A 10,994-nucleotide genomic window follows, 5' to 3' on the forward strand; every position below is an offset into this window, starting at 1 on the left:
CGGTCAAAAACAACCAAAACCAAGCCCTCCACCTTGCCCTAGCTACCTAGCCATCGTCGCTCATGCATAAGAACCGACCGAGGAAGGGATCGCTCCATCAGAAGAGCTTGGACAGTGTCAGCACCTTCAAGAATCTGGCGACGGTCCTGAGGCGACGCGAAGAGGCCCAGATCGTCAGGAAGCAGTCGCCCTCTATCGGCGTCGGGTGCGTTGAATCTTCTGCGTGAGGGAAGAGAGAGATCGGAGTGAGAAGGAGAAGGGCTTCGGCTGGATCTGAGCTTAAGGGTCGATGCCGGTAGATAAAAGATCGCCGGAGCTGAAGCCTTGCTCCCGTCGGCGTCGATCGTCCGTGAGAGAGAATAGAGAAGAGAGGGAAGTCGGGATCGTGAGGGGTCAGGGAAGAGAGGTTCGGTGTTTGGGAAAGAAAATAAGGAAAAGGGATTATATAAATAAAACATTTCCTCACTTAAACGAGCATCCCAAGCAGGCTTTATATATTTGCGCCGTCAATTCATCCTCTCAAAACCCGTCATACGAGCTTCGAAAAATTCTCAGAAAATTTCTAAAAATTTCGGAAAAATTTTATAAGGCTATTTCCCAAATAACCTTATTATTTAAATTTTCTGATATCTTACATGGAAGGTGCCTCCAACCTATGAAACTTGATCCCAAACAACCCGGCACTCATCCGCGGTGAAGTCAAAAATTTATCCTACGGAAGGTGCCTTCCATAGCCATGGAAGACACCTTCTATGAACAATATGAAGACACCTTCACTGCTTGAAGGCTCCTTCAGACACTGTTCATTTGAAGGAAATTTTGCTCCTTTTTTTTCTACAAAACAATGTTGTCCAAATAACCTGCAACACAAGTATTAGGACAATAATAATTAATAATAAAGAGTAGTAATTAGTACTTGTCCTGTCATGACCATGAACTAGACAATGTCTCAGTTTAGGGATCTCAAATGGATCTAAACTGGACCGACACCTAATATCCCCTCAACCGGGATGCATCCCCACTTAGTCACTCTTCTTTAGTTACTTATCTTAACTTACCAATTTGCTAGATATCCAGTCCACCCGTCGACCTATCTAGATTTCATGCCAGTCATCCAGTCGGCCCGTTGACATAGCTGGACTTCTCGCCAGATATCCAATCAGCCCGTCGACCTATCTAGACTTCGTACTAGCTATTCGGTTGGCCTATTGACCTAGTTAGATTTCCTGTCAGATATCCGATCAGTCCACCGACCTATCTGGACTTTTCCTGCACACTTAATTAAGTGGTTAGATCACAACAAAACCTAACTTAACTTACTTGTCATTCATCAAAACCTGAGTTAGACCGTTAGTGCAAATTGCACTAATAGTTTATTGCTATATTTTGATGAGGTCGCAGTTACTCACTTACCTTAAATTTATCTTATATTGCTCCTAAGTTTGATATGTTATTGTTTATCCTTATATGTTGACGTATTATTGTTATCTATGCAGTTATGTTTGTTATTCATGATTGTATATATATATATATATATATATATATATATATATATATATATATATATATATATATATATATATATATGTATATATATGCATGATATTGTCATACCATAGTGTAGGATGTTTGATATTTTGCTAGACCCCTTGGTAAATGATTTAAGTTTGTACTTATTGATAGGATGATCATACCGTAGTATAAGATATCAAGCATCTTGCTAAACCTTTATTTTGATATTTCATACTGTAGTGTAGGGTATTGAGTATCATAATAGACCCTTGTTATTTGAGTCTATACCTATACGCTAGTGAGGTTAGGCCAAGGTGTGACTATAGGGTGTTATATTGGATGTGACTATTCATTTTTTGCTTATTGATTGTTTGTATATCCTAATGACCATTATCTCCCATTCATGGTTGAGAGAGTCTTTAGTGACCGTTGGTATGTCCTGTCGACCATTGTCTCCCATTAGTGGTTGAGAGAGTCATTAGTGACCGTTGGTATGTCCTATCAACTATTGACTCCCATTCATGGTTGAGAGAGTAGTCAGTGATCAGGATACATAGGACTACCCACTAGGCTAGATAGTGGTAGCGTGTATTGTCGCCCGCAGTCCGTAGCTAGATGACTATAGATCATGTCTGCCCACTAGACCGTGTAGTGGTAGCATATATTGTCGCCCGTAGCTAGTGACATTCATGTGCTCTGATTACCAACTAGACCAGGTAGTAGTAGCGTGCATTGTCGCCTGTAGTCAGTAGTTGAGGAGCTAGATAGCTACATTGTCCTAGCTGCCCACTGAATCAGATGGTGGTTGCATGTATTGTCTCCCGTAGATAGTAGATACCCTAGCTTCCCACGAGACTCATTCGTGGTAGCATGTTGTTGCATGTAGTCAGGATTTTGTTATATGTTTGTTATATGCTTGTTATGCGCTAAGTTTATGTAGATGATTTTGGATATACTTGTTAGCTAGAGCCCTAGAGTCAATCATTTGATGATTGTATTTTTAGACCTTTTGTATCATATTCTATATAAATAAAAGCATTTGGTTTTTGGTTATTATACTTACTTGTATTGGTGCCAAATAAACTAAGTATAATAACGTCCTTGAGTAGACGGTTCTCACCTATATCAATCGGTTAGTTGAACCGATAGTGAGATGATATAGGGAACACTACTCTTAATCATTCCTAGTCAAGTATTAACATTCAGGGACAATGTTAATGCAATAAGACTAGCATGTAGGTCAACTCGATGACTTGATCTCACAAGTCATGGATATAGAGATATCAAGTTGACACATGGGTATACATTGGAGAATGTATACTGAATGACCCGCCATGAGAAAGTATCATGGATCGTTATATGAGTGTCATATACTTTCTCATGTGACTATTAGTATGACTACTAGTCCTTAGACCTGAAGTCACCATGGATCCCTACATAAGGAGTTATGTACTTTGGTTTCGTCAAACGTCACCCGTAACTGGGTGGACTATAAAGGCGATTACTGGGTATGTAACGAATTATGCAGAGGGATGTGAGTGATGTAGATGGGATCTATCCCTCCTATATGACGGGAGCGACATCGATATTCTTGATAGAGTGAGACCACGAAGTGCATGGCCATGCCCAAATGAGTCAATATAGGATATTGAGCTCATTTGATTGAGTGAGTCTACTTGGAGTTCAAGATTTAGATTGATTAGAGAATGACACGGTCTATGTCTCACATTGATCAATCTAGATGTCTAGGATAGAAGGACACTTGTCATATTTTATGAGGAGTCACAATTAGTAGTCACAAAGGTGATGTTGGATCTCAACATTCTTGTAACATTGGGTAGTAATGATGTGTTGCTAGATACCGCTCATTACTTATGCTCCTAAATGGGTTTAGGGGCATTGCCAACGTTACAAGAACCTATAGGGTCACACACTAAGGACAATTAGATGGAGATTAGGTTCATATGATGAACCAAGAGGATTAGATTCATTTGATGAATTAAATTGGATTAAGAGTAATCCTAATTGGGCTAATTGAGTTAGACTCAAGTTGATTCATGTGTTTAATGAGTCTAATTTGGATTATGACTCATTGAATCAATTTAATTAAATGAATTAGATTCATTATATTAAATTGGCTTGAATTAAATGGTTGGATTAGATCAACCATGATAGAGATTAAGTCAAGTTTGACTTGACTTGAGAGGAAGATGAAGAGTCAAGTTTGACTTGACTTTATGCCACCTCATTGGTGAGTTGGCATTGAGTGGGCCAATGATGATGCTCTACATCATCATGGTTGCTTAAGTGGGATGCCACCTCATGGGAGTTACCAAGAGTTGTGACTCTTGGCATTCCATGGGAGTTACACACCCTCTTAATGTGGCCGGCCACATGAATGGGTTGATGAGTTTCATTTCGTGAATTAATCTCATTCATTCCTTCATCTACTTCCTTGCTCCAATTTTGCTCTCCCTCTCCTCTCTTGGCCGAACCATCCAAAGGTGCTAGCACACCTTTTGTGTGGTTTTTCTCCACCTACTTGTTTGTGTGGATACATATAGAGAGTTGTTTACGTTGACAACTTCGAGATTCGGCACCATTTGGACGAGCGGGAACGCGAAGAGCTTCGCTTCAAAGGTATAACCCTTTTTATGTAGATCTAGGAGTAGATCTAAGTAGAAACTCGTACATGTAAATTTTTGAAATCTATCCTTCGCACGAGATCCAGTGGCATGGGTGACTCGGGGTTTCCGCAACGCGAAAATGCGGTTTTCGCGGCCCGATAACCCAACAGTGGTATCAGAGCCACGTGCGAAGATGAATGCGAGTTTATTTTGTGTTTTTTGAAAACTTTTCAGTTCTGTAATATTCTGTAAATTTATGTTTTTATAGTTTTTATGGGTATTTTCTCGTAGAAGCGAAGCACAAGTGTTTCGGCACTTGTAGGCTTCGTCTACCGAGAAGTTTTTCCCAAAAAGGCCAAGTTTCGCCCCAAAACTTTTTGGGACAGCAGGCTAAGGCGCTGTTAGATCGCAAAGGAACCCTCGCGATGGTTACATCGCGGGTAGGGGCGCTTCCCCTGGCCCCGCAATGGGATTCGTTCCGCGATTGCGCCTGAAAACAGCTAAACGGAACCGCCGAGAAATTATACTCGTAAAAATTGTAAAATTATAGGAAAAATTACAGAAAATTATAGAAATATATAATTTCGAATTATATATTATTTTTGTGATAGTCATGGCCCAAAGACCCAATTTGATTGGATAATTTGTGTTGTAATTCAAAATATGGCTTGCGTGCCATTTTGTGTGTTTGCGTGTGCTGTATTTGATACACGACCTGCGAGTCGTGCCTCCCTATTTATATTCTGGTTGTAAATTAGATTTAGACTCGAATGTAACTTGAGTTTCAAAATGTAATATAAATTTTGAAGCGGTGGAAGGTCCACTCAAGACGGAGTTACGAGGAAGGCGCGAGCAACACAAGGTGGTCAAAAGAAAGAAATTTGAGAAGCTGTTGACCTTAGGTTGACCATCCGATCTTCTCATTGGCTTGAGAAGATCGTAGTAGGGCCATGACACAATCACAAAATAATTAATTAATTGCTTATATGTATATGATGCATGTTTAATGAAGTAGTTAATTAGTGCCTAGCGATTAGATTAGATCTAAATCGTGCACATGATGCACCCCACGATTAGATTAGATCTAAATCAAGTATTTGATACGCATCATCGTTTAGATTAGATCTAAATCACGTCAACTCGTAATGCCTACCATGCCGTGATACCTACCACTTCCTCGATCGCATGTTGTTGTTGAATCTGCCAAAGCAGAGCAACACATACTATCTTGGTAGGGTACGGAGGGACAATCTTGGTCCCTCCTATCAACGCATGGGTGAGTTCAACTCAATTAGATTGAGTAACTAGTTAACTCGGTTGGATCGAGTACAACTGTAGGCATTCTTCCAACGGTTGGAAAGGTAGGACAAAATCACGTTTATATTAACTCTCGGGCGTATTAGCCAAAGCTAACTCGAGTTTAATATCAATGCGGATCTTGATCCTATAAACAAGAGTTGCATAGAGATGTAATTGGTAATCGTTACCTACTGATCATACTAAGTCTTGGGCGTATTAGCCAAAGCTAACTCAAGGGTTAGTATGATGTGGATCTTGTCCCACATGAATTATAGAATTCAGTGGGAGCATCATTTAGTTAAAGGCCTAATTAAATGATTAAGAATATGATATTTATTTCTGCATTTATTTTCTGTTGTAGATTACCATGACGTCGAATACGAACACCTTCTCCCTGCGATCTGTCCTTGAGAAGGACAAGCTCAACGGAGCAAACTTCCTGGACTGGTACAGGAACCTGAGAATAGTTCTCACCCAAGAACGTAAACTGTACGTTCTAGAGCAGCCCATTCCGGAGGCTCCTCCTGCCACTGCCCCGCGAGCTGACCGAGATGCTTTCAAGAAGCATCAAGATGACGCATTAGATGTGTCTTGTCTAATGCTCGCGACCATGAACTCTGAGCTTCAGAAGCAACACGAGTTAATGGGCGCTTACGATATGGTTGAACATCTTCGTCAACTATATCAAGGACAAGCGAGGCATGAGAGATTTGAGATCTCAAGGGCACTGTTTCAGTGCAAGATGTTAGACGGGGCTCCAGTAGGCCCATATGTACTCAAAATGATTGGGTACATAGAGAACCTACAAAGGTTGGGGTTCCCTCTTGGCCAAGAGCTGGCTACTGACCTAATCTTGCAATCCTTACCTGATAGCTACAGTTAGTTCGTTCTAAACTACAATATGAACAAGATTGACAAGCCACTGCTCGAGCTGCTTAGCATGTTAAGAACTGCTGAACTAAACCTTAAGAAGGCTAAGCCCAACACTGTTCTGATGGTTCAGAAACATAAGGGCAAGGGCAAGCCCAAAGGCAAGGGAAAGTCCCAAGCCAAGGGCAAAGGCAAGGCACTGAAGCCTAAAGGAGGGGTCGCCAAGGATGCTACCTGCTTCCACTGCGGTCAGACCGGGCACTGGAAGAGGAACTGCAAGGTATACTTGGAGGATCTTAAGAAGAAGCGAAGTGAGACTTCCACTTCAGGTATATATGTTATAGAAGTCAATCTATCTATTTCTACATCATGGGTATTAGATACTGGATGTGCTTCTCACATTTGTACTGATGTGTAGACGCTGAGAAATAGCAGGGCATTGACAAAGGGCGAGGTGGACCTACGAGTAGGCAATGGAGCACGGGTTGCTGTTGTTGTTGTAGGGACTTACTTTCTATCTCTGCCCTCTGGGCTTATACTAGAGTTAGTCGATTGTTGTTATATGCCTACATTAACTAAGAACATTATATCAGTTTCTTGTTTGGACAAGAAAAGTTTCTCGTTTACTATAAAGAACAAATGTTGTTCCGTCTATTTAAACGATATGTTCTATTGTAGTGCACCTCTGATAAATGGACTCTATATTCTAGACCTTGAGAGCCCTATCTATAACATAAATACCAAGAGGTTCAAGTCAAATGACATGAGCCAAACCTACCTCTGGCACTGTCGCTTAGGTCATATAAATGACAAGCGCTTATCCCAGCTCCATAAGGATGGTTTGCTGGACTCATTTGATTTTGAATCATATGACATATGCGAGTCATGCCTACGAGGCAAGATGACCAAGACTCCCTTTAGTGGGCACAGCGAGAGAGTGACTGATTTGTTAGGACTTATACATAGTGATGTATGTGGCCCTTTCAATGTCGCTGCTAGAGGTGGTTATAGGTACTTCATCACATTTACTGATGACTTCAGTAGACATGGTTATGTGTACTTGATGACACATAAGTCTGAATCCTTTGAAAAGTTCAAAGAATTCAAGAATGAAGTACAGAACCAGCTTGGCAAGAGTATTAAGATACTTCAATCCGATCGAGGTGGAGAATACCTTAGCCGTGAGTTCCGTGACTAACTAGCTGAGTGTGGGATTCTATCCCAACTCACTCCTCCTGGAACACCACAGTGGAATGGTGTATCCGAAAGGAGGAATCGTACCTTATTAGATATGGTAGATCTATGATGAGTCACACAGATCTTCCGACATACCTTTGGGGCTATGCTTTAGATACGGCAGCTTTTATACTCAACCGAGTTCCATCCAAGGCCGTGATAAAGACACCATATAGGATATGGACTGGGAGAGATGCCCAGGTGTCTTTCATGAGGATTTGGGGTTGTGAGGCTTATGTTCGACGTCAAGTCTCAGACAAATTAGGACCCAAATCCGACAAGTGCTTTTTCATTGGATATCCCAAGGAAACTAAGGGATATTACTTCTACATTCTCAGTCTGCACAAGGTAGTTGTGGCAAAGACTAGGGTCTTTCTAGAAAGGGACTTTGTTTCTAGAAAGACTAGTGGGAGCACGTTCGATCTTGAAGAAGTTCAAGATGCGAACAATAGCACTAATGCCTCGATGGAAATTGAACTGGAACCACAAAGTGTTGTGGATGATGTTGTTCCACAAGGAGTTGAGGAACAACAACCAGTTCAAGTAGACATACCTCTTCGCAGGTCTGATAGGGTACGTCATCAGCCTGAGAGATACTCATTTCTCTTGTCTGACCATGATGACGTTATGCTCATAGAGGATGAGCCTACCACCTATCAGGAAGCTGTGATGAGACCAGATTTTGAGAAATGGCTAGAAGCCATGACATCCGAAATGGAATCCATGTACACCAACCAAGTATGGACTATGGTTGATCCACCTGAAGGGGTAAAACCCATTGGGTGTAAGTGAGTCTTTAAGAGAAAGACTGACATGGATGGACTTATCTATAAGGGTCGCTTGGTAGCTAAAGGTTTCAAGTAGATTCATGGTATTGACTATGATGAAACCTTTTCTCCAGTAGAGATGTTTAAGTCCATTCGGATCATGCTTGCTATTGCAGCCTACCATGACTATGAGATATGGCAGATGGATGTCAAAACCGTGTTTTTGAATGGAAACCTGCTCGAGGATGTGTACATGACACAACCTGAGAGTTTTGTAGATCCACAGCATACTAGCAGAGTATGCAACTGCATAGGTCCATTTATGGACTAAAGAAAGCTTCTCAGAGCTGGAATCTTCGATTCGATGATGCAATCAAACAGTTTGGTTTCATCAAGAATGAAGATGAGCCTTGTGTCTACAAGAAGGTTGTAGGGGATATAGTTGTCTTCCTCATATTGTATGTGGATGACATACTACTCATTGGGAAGGACATCCCTATGCTTCAGTCTGTCAAGACCTGGCTAGGGAGTTGCTTCTCAATGAAGGACTTAGGTGAGGCATCCCGCATTCTAGGGATACAGATCTATAGAGATAGATCTAAGAGATTGCTTGGCCTAAGTCAGAGTACATACATTGACAAGGTACTCCTACGGTTTGCCATGCAGAACTCCAAGAAGGGATTTCTGCCGATGTCACATGGCGTGAGTCTTTCGAAGACTCAAGGTCCCTCTTCTAGAGAGGAGAGAGACCGCATGGATCAGATCCCTTATGCCTCATCCATAGGATCGATCATGTACGTCATGCTATGTACTCGACCTGATGTCTCATATGCTTTGAGCATGACGAGCAGATACCAGTCAGATCTAGGTGAAAGTCACTAGATAGCGGTCAAGAATATTCTTAAGTACTTAAGAAGGACTAAAGAATATTTCTTGATATATGGAGGTGATGATGAGCTAGCTGTAAAGGGTTACAGTGATGCTAGCTTCCAGACCGACCAGGATGACTATAGATAGCTCAATTGTGACAACAATGGAGCTATAGCACAGGCGAAGGAACCTCGCTCACACCAGCGGACCAAACACATACTACGGTGCTTCCATCTCATTCGAGAGATCATCGAGAGAGGAGATTGAAAGATTTGTAGAGTACCTACAGAGGCTAACATCGCAGATCCCTTGACCAAGGCTTTGGCACAGAGGAAGCATGATGGTCACACTAGGTCATTGGGGCTTAGAGCCTACACTGATTGGCACTAGTGCTAGTGGGAGATTGTTAGCTAGAGCCCTAGAGCCAATCATTTGATGATTGTATTTTTGGACTTGTTGTATCATATTCTATATAAATAAAGGCATTTGGTTTTTGGTTATTATACTTACTTGTATTGGTGCCAAATAAACTAAGTATAATAACGTCCTTGAGTAGACAGTTCTCACCTATATCAATCGGTTAGTTGAACCGATAGTGAGATGATATAGGGAACACTACTCTTAATCATTCCTAGTCGAGTATTAACATTCAGGGACAATGTTAATGCAATAAGACTAACATGTAGGTCAACTCGATGACTTGATCTCACAAGTCATGGATATAGAGATATCAAGTTGACACATGGGTATACATTGGAGAATGTATACTGAATAACCCGCTATGAGAAAGTATCATGGATCGTTATATGAGTGTCATATACTTTCTCATGTGGCTATTAGTATGACTACTAGTCCTTAGACCTGAAGTCACCATAGATCCCTACATAAGGAGTTATGTACTTTGGTTTCGTCAAACGTCACCCGTAACTGGGAGGACTATAAAGGCGATTACTGGGTATGTAACGAATTATGCAGAGGGATGTGAGTAATGTAGATGGGATCTATCCCTCCTATATGACGGGAGCGACATCGATATTCTTGATAGAGTGAGACCACGAAGTGCATGGCCATGCCCAAATGAGTCAATATAGGATATTGAGCTCATTTGATTGAGTGAGTCTACTTGGAGTTCAAGATTTAGATTGATTAGAGAATGACACGGTCTATGCCTCACATTGATCAATCTAGATGTCTAGGATAGAAGGACACTTGTCATATTTTATGAGGAGTCACAATTAGTAGTCACAAAGGTGATGTTGGATCTCAACATTCTTGTAACATTGGGTAGTAATGATGTGTTGCTAGATACCGCTCATTACTTATGCTCCTAAATGGGTTTAGGGGCATTGCCAACGTTACAAGAACCTATAGGGTCACACACTAAGGACAATTAGATGGAAATTAGGTTCATATGATGAACCAAGAGGATTAGATTCATTTGATGAATTAAATTGGATTAAGAGTAATCCTAATTGGGCTAATTGAGTTAGACTCAAGTTGATTCATGTGTTTAATGAGTCTAATTTGGATTATGACTCATTGAATCAATTTAATTAAATGAATTAGATTCATTATATTAAATTGGCTTGAATTAAATGGTTGGATTAGATCAACCATGATAGAGATTAAGTCAAGTTTGACTTGACTTGAGAGGAAGATGAAGAGTCAAGTTTGACTTGACTTTATGCCACCTCATTGGTGAGTTGGCATTGAGTGGGCCAATGATGATGCTCTACATCATCATGGTTGCTTTAGTGGGATGCCACCTCATGGGAGTTACCAAGAGTTGTGACTCTTGGCATTCCATGGGAGT

Source organism: Zingiber officinale, chromosome 11B, assembly GCF_018446385.1.
Source record: "Zingiber officinale cultivar Zhangliang chromosome 11B, Zo_v1.1, whole genome shotgun sequence".
NCBI classification, from domain to species: Eukaryota; Viridiplantae; Streptophyta; class Magnoliopsida; order Zingiberales; family Zingiberaceae; genus Zingiber; species Zingiber officinale.